The sequence below is a fragment of the Neolamprologus multifasciatus genome, chromosome 4 (genome assembly GCF_963576455.1).
Source record: "Neolamprologus multifasciatus chromosome 4, fNeoMul1.2, whole genome shotgun sequence".
Lineage (NCBI taxonomy): Eukaryota > Metazoa > Chordata > Actinopteri > Cichliformes > Cichlidae > Neolamprologus > Neolamprologus multifasciatus.
In genome coordinates, this window is record NC_140442.1 from 9,578,554 (window position 1) to 9,589,431 (window position 10,878).

At 39.0% G+C, this 10,878-nt stretch overlaps 1 protein-coding gene across 4 annotated transcripts in view; it reads right to left on the bottom strand.

Annotated features, from left to right (window-relative positions):
- Positions 1-9,962, bottom strand: part of elfn1a (extracellular leucine-rich repeat and fibronectin type III domain containing 1a) — a 74,383-nt gene extending 64,421 nt beyond the window's left edge. The window contains exon 1 of one of the 4 annotated variants that reach the window (XR_014873675.1): positions 1-9,962. This exon is cut by the window's left edge and continues 27,674 nt beyond it. The gene's annotated coding sequence lies outside the window, so the exon portion shown is untranslated. The other 3 variants (XM_085156598.1, XM_085156597.1, XM_085156596.1) reach the window with 3 other exon arrangements.
- Positions 9,963-10,878: the final 916 nt, after the last annotated feature.

Consider the following 10,878-nt stretch of genomic DNA (forward strand, 5'->3'; position numbering starts at 1 on the left):
TAAAGATAAAAACATAAGTGATTAAATGGGATTCTTTACAAAGCTGTATGAGCTTTAATTAATTTAAAATGTTAGACGTTTTCAGGTCCCTTATGGAAGTCATTGTTTAGAGCACTTACACCAAGGCCTATTCAAGACTTCACTGAGATGACTGTGTAGAAATCAGGCTCTTTGAATAATTTGCATCACATTAAAGCCTTATGATAGTGTCAATGAACAGTAAGTCAAGTATGCGGCGATGCTCTCCAGTATGAGTGTTATGGTACACTGCGGCCTGCTAATGGTGTGAATACTGGCACATTTTTATAAGTAGATGCTAGTATGTTTGCTCCAAGTTTGGAATCAGTTTCTATGGTAACGGTGTCCTATCTTCACTTTCTCTGTGACAATCTGTAGATTTATACAGGATTACAGTTTAAAAATGAACTAACTCTATTCAAGCCTGTCAAGAATTACTGTATGATCTAATAGGGAGCCAAGCGATCCGTGACATTGCACAGCTTGTTTGGAACATATCACACTCTTGAATCATGACAGGGCATGCTCAGGTGAGCAAAACTATTTCCAAGCCTGCAGCATGAATGGTATGCACAAGACAAAAGTGCTTAAAGGTGTTTAAGTACAGATGTAGGTGTAGCTGTATCTGAGAAAATCTGGGATATTGCACACTTTGCATATCAGTAGCTATCAAAGACATTTTGCTTAATTATTTTTCTCATGAACTGACCTTTGATCTCTACATTACAGCCAACAAGGTCACTCACAGATTGCAAAAGCTAGACATATGGTTGATGAAATTATTGATGAGTCAGTGGCCCTATTATTTAAAACCTGCTCTTCCCAGCTGGTCTTTAAAGCAGCCATCTTATCATTTGGTGCAGTTAATCTTTGTAGATCCTTTGTGATACTGAAAACTAACCCTTTAGGTCCCTTGGAACTAAAGTTAGGGACTGATGGTTTGTGAATACCTCAGTTTCTCTTAAACAATGTTTTCATTTTTAGATAATACTTTTTTAAGTGTCTGTTAAATGTCCTGAAAATAAAAAGAAAGAAGTTTAAGTTTTCTTTTTCTACCACCTTTGAAAAGGCAAGAATACAGAATTTCAATAGAAAAACAGATGCTGGGATTGTTTTGAGATAAAAAAGCCTTCTGTTACAACAGCCGCACAGTGAGTCAAGAGCCTGTTATGGCAGGAAGTGGAAATTGTCACTTGCAATCACTTTGTGAAATTATTCTTCATTATGAATGAGAATTAAATTTGGAAGCCACAGTGTATCTCTCATAGTATATCTGCAGGAAAACACTGGAGAGGTGAATGTTCAGATCCTTTACTTAAGTAAATTAGCAGCACCCAGCTATATGAGAACTACTGATACATTAATGTTTAATGACGCTTTTATGGCCTCTAGTAGCTCAATAAGGTAGAGCTACATACGGGTGTATTTAAATTCACTGTAAATTGTCCATGCAAAATAAAGTGACCACAATTGTTACGTAAATGCAGTGGTGTTGAAAATCGCAACTTTAAGAAAACATAAAGAACATTAATGTTTTTATATATATATGCATATTTCATAGTTGGTTTTCTGATGATTCACTTCGATTAAGCAAATTCAATTCCTTAAAGCGACTGCACTGTTAGAGTTAGACCCCCTCCACTTAAATCTCCATTTGAGGGGATCTTCATTTAATTATCTGATTCCCTAATTTTATTTATCTAATCATAATTATTATTCATCTTTGCTCTTACATGGGGTTGCTCTGTTTCTTCCATCAGTGTGTACAAGTGCCTGTTTCACTGCTTGCTTGGCTGAGCAGAGGAAACTACGCTGAAGTGACCATAATATTACTTAAGTTAACTCAGTACTTCTATTACTGCAAGTGCAATAAAAGCTTATTTGTTCTAAAATGAAAGAAGAAAACAAATGTCTTTTAGATTTGTCTTGTAGAGAGAGGCTGACAAGGAAAAGATAAGTTTTTTCTCTAAAGTGTATATAATATCAGTCCGAGGTCCATCTGCCCTACGCTCTTAAACGACAGAGAATTGTGCTTGTTAGTTTGCAGTAAACCTTAAAGGAATGCCGGTTGTGACTATAGGTGACTCAAATGATGTGCTTTCTGTTTTGTTTATATTAACATTTCGCCTTCAGGTGACCTTTTAAGGGAAGTGGTAAGAATAGTTATCCAAATAACTAGAAATAACTTTCGCAGGTCAGAAGTTCAGTCACAGTCCTTGAATTCCTATAACACTGTTTGATCTTGACCAAGATAACCTTGTTATCCGGGCCAGCTGGATGTTTGTGGGGGTTGCCCATCACTCATCAAGCACTCACAAGAATTGCAATATGTCCCCAGCATGGCTTTTACTGGGTTGGCTCAATGGGAAGCAATTGACTTGCTCAAATCATCCATCAGACATTTCTACTACAGCCAGTGTGTTTGGGCTGTAGTGCTGGAGAAGGAATAAGGAATGACCTTCACACAACATCAAAGTGTAGATGAGTCCTGGGCTGATCACCTGATTGCTCCTTGTCTTCTAGGCTTCACTTCAGATAATTGTTCACTTACAGAAATGTTTGTTCAGCTGGCCAGGGCCAATTGGGGGTACAGAGGGAAAACAATTCGACCACTGGCGCTTTCAGTTAAAAAGTGGAGACATTATACAACATTATGAGTTGATTCTCAGCAGCGCAGGTCCTTCACAGTTTGTTTTTGAAATGTGAAGGACAGTTGGAGCATAATTGCGTGTGTTATTTTTAACTCCGCTCTCGTTTTACATTACTTTTCTGAAGGTTTGAAATAGTTTGCAGAAACTGTAAAGGAGGCACTGTTTCCTCTTTGACCTGCCTACAACTAAAAGGCTTGTTTTAGAAGAGTTTTGTTTTTATTTTATTATGATAAAATGAAGCACTTATAAATAACTGTTTCCACCTTAATTTCCTTGCTATCATATTCTGCATGAGGAGGTCCTTAATGTTATGTATTTACATAGAAATGTTCTTAGGAATTAACTGCATTACTTGGGTTGGAAAAAATGTGGTAATTCAATCATCAAAAGAATTTACAAAAGGAAAAATATAAACATATACCGGTATATGCTGGAATAAACTGGTAACTTAAATGTTTGAATAAAAAGTGTTGAAATAAAAAAAAAAATACTTATAAGCCAGGCCCGCACATTTAAATGCTGTCCACAATAAAAAAGTAAATAAAAAAGAGACAACACATTTAGCGTTTCATGCTCGTAGAAGCCATTGAACAGGTTAATTACCTCAAGTGCATCATTAGTGTACTACTTAAGCTGTTTACAAGCTCAGACCAGAGTTGCTTAACATTCATCGAGAGGAGGGCCATGTTTTGATTATCATGATGTGACTTTTGGCACCCATTAAACTTTTAAGAATTTCCTCACTTTTTGATAAACAGCATTTGCTTTCATGTTAGCATGTGGGAGTGGCTTTATTCACTGAGCATCTGTCGTCTTTAAAGGCGTCTTGGTTTAAATTTCATAATTGATAGGAAACTGCAAACTGCCTAATCATGCTGCATTACCAATCACTGATCTAATCAGAGGCGTCTTTGAGCACTATTTGCAACTGCACAGAAATCGAACTTAATTATCTAAACAGAAGTTGTATGGCTTGAAGCAGATCACAGGAAATCAAGTCTGCAGTATAAATGGCTTCAATTGACTGACTGCGCACAACCTTAAATATATTTTCTTATTCGGTGATCTTAGAAAGTGTTAGATTTTACAGAGCAGCTCCTTCCTTTTTATATTTCCCCAAGGAAGCAATTAATGTGACTGGTGTCCTGACTTCCCAGTGACAGAGATTATGTTTGTGTTGTTTGTACATATATGCCCCTTTCTGTGTAATGGAGTAGCGTACAAGGACGTTTTTTGGTCTGTCATTAAAATAATGGCCAGTGATTGGAGTATTGGTCATTTTAATGATTCTTAAGATGTTTTTAAACTCTAATTCATCTTGTACTTTGCAACAGCATTTCAACTGAAGGTGTTCAGCTACATTCCATAAAGGAAAAATATGCCATCATGTCACCATTGTTAATTCACACCTAGTGGTACATTTACACCCAGTCTGATGAACTTTGGTATATTAGCTTGCTTTGACTGAGCAGGTAAGAGCAGCACATGTTTAAACAAGTGCATCTACAGCTGGTTTGTACAAATAACAGCGCTATGATTCATCCTTTCCATCATTAAGCTGCAATATATTATCCCTGTCTTGTTTTTGATATGCACTAAACTGTCTAACTGTCACATTCACCTATTTATTTATCAACTCTTTGCCAGACTATATTACAAAAACAAAAGCCTTTTTGAAAAGTAACAAGATCATATTTTGTTTTCAGTCTTTCCTGACATTAGGACAAATTGAATTATCAAGAAATGGAGAAACAAAGCTACCTTTACCACTCTTTTTTAAAATAAATATAGCTAAGCAAATCTATAAAGTATATATTGTTTTGCTGTCATGTGCCTTTTGTTTAAAAGTAAGAAAAACATACTCTGTTTCATTAATAAAGTTATTTTTATGCCATGTATAATCTTTTTGTTTGTGCTGTGTTGCACACAATGCACAGAGGAAATATGTAGCATACCTCACTGAGATACAGCAGCCATTCATATATATATAGATACCTCTATGTCTGTGTACAATGTGTCTACAAATTCTACTTTAGTAGAACATTTCTCAACCTGTCTCCCTGCCCTTTATCTACAACGTAAAAGGTCACAAGGTGTTACAAAAAGCATTAATTGACAGTGATCAGTCCTCTGAAATACGAAATCCTGCATTTAGAAATGAAACAGACATGCCGCTTTTAATGGGCTCTCATGTGCAGGATATTCAAGCAGTGCAGTTGCCTGCAGATATGTGTTGTTTCACATCCTAGGATCTAATTCTTTTGCATAGAAGGCAGAAAGTGAACAGCAATGTTCAATTTGCCTCACTCTGCAATTTCAGGATCCTTTTTTACTAAAGGTTTTGTCTATCATAAGGCAGCCAGCAGGTGGTTGAGGAAACTACACAGAAATGTTTCTGGCATTCTCTGATGGATTAATTTTAGTGCACGCCTAAATTAATTATAACTCATTCACACCCTCAAGTGAATCCCTACATCTTTGGGTTGATCCCCACAATCTATCAGTGGTACAGTAACTGATTCCTACTTGCTTGTATGCAGCTGTCTCTTCATTTACATATCCGTAGCGCCGTGGGCTGATCAGTTTTTCAGGGAATATGTAAAAATCCCCATAAATAGCAGTCATCTCATTTCCTGCTAAACTGTAATCAGCATATAAGAAAATAAAAGGTTGAAGAGATAGGAGAGATAATGGTTAAATCTGCCATATTCTTTTTCCCTTGAAACATGCCTGGAATCCAAAGGGCCATTGCTGCCACTTTCAGTAGCGTCCCCTGAGTAAACTCAAATACATTCTTTCCGGAGATGAGACTGGGCCACGGCTCTGTGAATGTGTAGTTAATGACTCATGAGGTGCTGATTCAAGGTGAAGTTTGATAATGGTTTTGCATGACTTCTAGAAGATACTGTCTCCACAAAGGTGCACCCTTTTTTTGCATTGGCTAAATAAAAGGTACCCAAGGGCAGCTGCATTTAAAGGTACAGCAGCTTTTTTGTTTGTTTGTTCAGGGTTTTTTTTCTGTATTTTCAACCTTATCTGCTTGTTACAGCCTTTGTTAGATATTGAAATATCCTCAACCAATTGCCAACCTTTCCTATCTATCTATCTATCTATCTATCTATCTATCTATCATATAAATGGCTAATAACACTGAAAAATAATTCTGTAATATAACAGTATCAGATGTAAAAAAGCAGAATTTGTTTTTTTTTTCCTCCAGCATGACTGTACTGTGCATGTGGGGTTTTACCTGTTCATTACTTTGAACACAGTTTTTGTCTTCCTTTCATTTGTCTTCCCTCTGTGACTAATTTCATGATCCTGCCATTCTTCACCACAGAGGAAAATAAGCCCACCTGAGTGTCACATGGGATACTGCAGATTGAGGTGGTGCAACAGCTCTTGTAAAAATGGCAAACAATATTCACAGCACAGGAAGTTTCAGTTTGAACCTAACGGTTGTGGAGAGCGGTGGAACTGAAATGTACCATGCTGTTGAACCATATGTTTCACAGCTTTGTCTACAAACCCTGCCTGGCCCCTTTGATTACACTTTACACATTGTTAACCATACTACCAGAGCATCGCTGCCTGAACATGCAGTTGGCAAAGCCTGGGTAACTTTTTCAGAACATGACGTCAGTGTGAAAAGAAAAAAAAAATGCACAGCACATGAAACGTTTTGCAGTTTTTCTCTATCTTTCTCTTTGGAAATTGCACTATTTGGCTTTAAAGCTGAGACATATAGACAGGGGACAGACACATTGCCAGTTTAATAGGACAATAGGGACAATAGGACAATAGTTAATAGGACAATAGGGACAATAGGACAATAGTTTAATAGTAGGATCAGCAATAAAGGAAGGGGAAAAAGAACATTTTATGTCCTTTTAGCCCCTAAATTGCCATAAAAAGTATCAGAACACGCAAGAAGCCATAACTGCCAATGATATACTGTAAAAGTTTCAAATTGCTAAGAATTTTCGGAGATCATAGCAGTAAAACATGACTTTTTAAAAACTCTTCTTTTTGTACAATTGTCTATAACGCTACTACTCCTGTATTTACAGAAGGGGACAAATTATAGGAAAGAATACACTGTTTTAGTAAGGTGTTGCGTCACCATGTAAAGCAAAAAGGGCTCCCGTGCACCGTGGCACTGACTTTCTGACTCACTACAACTCTACTAGTGGAAGCAAACACCATTCTTTCAAAAAGCATCCCCTCATTTGGTCTTTTAATAATGTTAATGAGAGCGTGTCCGTCCAAAATCTTCCGTGGGTGTATAGATGGGAACTAAATTCGTGAATGTGTCGACAATAATACATGATTCATTATTTATACTCATTAAACCTCTCAGTAACCCCTTGAACTTTGTGAATAGAGCTATGAAAGAAATGTTTCATCTTACCATGCCAGCAGCATGCCCCCGACGTTATAATAAAGGCACAGGATCCTTTTACTGCAGAGGTCAAGGGTTCAGAGTTTTCCATAAATTTGTCACCTATCCCTATGTGTGCATTCAGGGTACAGTGCTAGCTGGTTTCACAGTCTTTCTCAGAAGAATGAAATTGTTTTGTATCAGGATAACTTGGTAACAAAGACTTTTGGATGCCTAGTTCATGCTGTCTACAGTACAGAGCTGTGGAAAACTAATGCGCACTGCCATTTCCACTTAGAAAGGTTGGTCACATTTCCAAAACCACTGTCCCCCTAGGATATCTGTCTTTCTCTCAAACGGCAATTTATCGAACAGGGCAGCCTCGTCTTTTCTACTCCTCATCGCCATGAGAAGCTGTAATTCTCTCTCAGTATCCTCAGCACGATCTCTCTCTTTCTCTCTCCTCCAAAAAGAACCAAGCTAAGGCAACTTGCATACAAAATAGCTGACTCAATCATACAGCTGCATAATCAAGATAAGGGAGACGGGGACAGGAAAAGAGAGATATGAAGGCTAATGCGAGAGATAGCTTTAGCAACAGCAGCAAAACTAAGATGTTTTGAAACACTCCTAACTCCTGCCATAAAAAAATCTTCAAGAAGTAAGACACTTGTTCACACTGATGGTAAGGGCTAAGCTGGGTCTGATCATCTTAATGAAATTATTGGAATGAGAGCAAACATTGACAATCAATACATTGCCCGCAGTTTTGGTGGAACTGGACAGATTGTTTAAGCCTAATATCTTAAATGCTTCCCAGGCTCTAAATACAACTTGGACTGTAGCACCTTATTTAACCAGCAGAGGAATGATACAGCATTCCTACACCTACGTGCACAGTGGAAAACCACAGAATCATATCTATAGCTTCTAATTTCTTTGGTCGTTGTGTGACCGCAGGCGTAGTTTATATTAAACCTGGCATTGGTTCTGCATTTTCAAACCACTATTCCACAGACTACAGATGCTTATTTGTGCAAAACGCTTCAGAGCTGGCTGAATTTATTTGAAAATTAGGTCTTTGCTGAATTAAAAAAGAGAGAAATCAATCCCTATGAAGCCTCGGGCAATTCAAATAAATAAAGACGTCTAGAATGCAGCATATAGATTGCATTTCCCAGACAGATGGCAGAGACGCAGCAAAATCCTCAGCTAATCTGTGTGAGACTGAACAGGGCTACACTAAGGACCAGACTGTGTAATAACAACATAGTACTGTATGTTCAGGTCATGCAATGCACTAATCATTTAAGATTGGGCTTTTAAGTTGCCTTAACCATGTCATGACCTCCCTTAATAGTGGCTTGTGAATTGTACGTGTACATTACTGAGACTAGATGTCATTTTGTCACTTTTGTATAGGGTGTGTTGGCCTGGAGATGCAGGAAGCAGAAGAGGTGCAGTCGAGAGCACATGCGTGTGTATGTGTGTGTGTGTGTGTATGTGTGCGTGTGTTTTCTATGCGCACTACATGTGTTTGCTTAATGTGTTCATTTGACAAAGCAACAGCTAGCCCATTCTACAGCAGGGTGTAAAGTCAAGTAACAGCAGTATCTTTGCGTAAGATAAAGTGGTTATGTAGAGTCGTGGAGGAACTGTCCGTGGTGCTGAAGCGACATCTCCAGCGGACAGTATTACTGGTGGTTTACAGTTGCAAAGTATCCACTTCACTTTGACTGGAGCTGTAGCAGACTGAATGCTTGCAGAGCAAATGCGCGCGTGGGTTGCGTTTTTTTAGTTAATGAAGGAAATAACTTACAAAAGAAGAGAAGAAGAAGAGGAAGGAAAACAAGGAACTTAATGCAGCTGCCGTAATTCGTAACACGAATCGCAGCCCAGACCAAAAAGTGCCCCCATGTCCCGTTTCAGTGCCCGTCAATGTGCTAAGATCTTAAAGAAGCAAATGCAAAATGCACCGACGGTAGCGTGCTGTTTTCCAAGTTAAACGGTGCATTTTGAAAGCTCTGTATTCACTTAGTAATAGGAGTTATGTTATCTGCATGGCATGTGCACAACAGCTGAACAAAACTCAAATACTAAAACCACTGCTCCTTAATAGAAAACACAAGTGTCAAGTGCAATGCGAGCTCTGTAAAGTCTGCGAAATTAAAGTGCAAAATCGGGCAACAGTGTGACAGTGTAACAGCTTACCTGCTCAACGATCGCAGAGCAAGAGCCTCTTCCCGATACAAAGCTGTCTGCTTACTGTATCTCACCGCGAACACAAGACATATTCAAAGAGACGGGAGATGTTTCTGGCAGATAGTACAAAAATGAAAATAATAAAAGAAAAATCCAGATTTCTGTTTCGGTTTAAAGACGCGCAAAGCAGCAGCTGCCTGCGCCAAGGGTGAGTCTCAAAGATCCATTAAGCGGAGAGTGATTTAATTCAAGGCTGAGCTCCTCTCATTGCTCGCCTTTATGTATGCTGAAGAGACCCGGAGCCTGGCTTGGCTTTTTTTTTTTTCCCTCTCTCTTTTTTCTCTCTCTATTACACCGAGAGCTGACACCAGCGTTTAACCACAATAAAAGGAGCCGTGTAGGTAGGCAGAGTAGGTGTGTTATCAGTTGGGAAACTGCGGAGAATAACTGCGACAGGAGCGCGTGTTGATCCTCCAATCTAGCCGACGTAAAGTTTAAATCTCATAATAAGATTGCCTGTCACCGCGAGGCTATAAATGGTGGCCGGTTCAACACGGATGCCTGGAGGGTTTTACGGCAACTCCTGCGGCTGAAGTGGAAACTGAACTGAAGTAAAAACTGAATCGGTTCGACTTAATGAAGACAGTCGGGGGGGGGAAAGTGTCAGTTACGTCACCTGGGCTTTAGAGCTTGGGCAGTCCTATCTATGAGAAAACTTTTTTACTCTGAGTACGGGCTGCACCAACGCGCTGGAAATGATTTTGAATTGCTCAATTTCACAGTCTGGTTAGGGGTATGTTTAATTTGGTACTGCTTGAAGGGAGACCATTTTCTTCCTCACATAAAGGTCCACTGCTCCAAACAGCAGGCGTGGGAGTTTAATAATCAAAGGAAGTTATTAGCATGACTATTTAATAATACTTGGTGAATATACTTTTAGAATTTTGCATCCGGGGAATACGGCTATGGGTGAGGCTATTGGGTAGGTATAATACTCTCCCCCTGGTAACAACAAATAATATCCACCATCGCCTGTTGTGTTTTCGGTCTCTATGTCCTCTGAAATTCATGGGATTACAGGCGTGGCCCGTGTCAATAGTCAGGCACACTAATCCAAATGAAAACTATTAAGGAGCTCCCTTAGAGTAGTGAAAAATACCCCACTGGGATTGGTAGGTCTGTGAATTTCAGAGTTTTAATAAGAAGAAGGCAGCAGAAGGAGGAGCTAAGAAATCTATTGAAGTACCCCATACTTCAGTGAAGAGGTCAGGCCTTGGCTCCTGTGATAGTAAATCAATACATATGACTGATAGATTATTGAATATAAAAACCTTCACAACACAATCCAAACCATATGGACACGTATCCACACAATATGATACAGGATGGCATTCACAAGAAATAACTGCAGAAAGAGCTGAAAGCGTAACATTTTCCTGCTTAGAAAAGCTACGGCAAAACATCATCTGTGCATCAAGGGTTAAACCCAGATTGTCTCTCCCCGTGTAAATGCAGTCCCAGATTTAATTTATGGAGAGTGCAGCCTGATGTCCTCTGTAATGACGTAGTCTGGGGGATGACCCGAGCAAGTCGGGAAGTGGCAGCCAGGATGCAGATGCTCTTCTC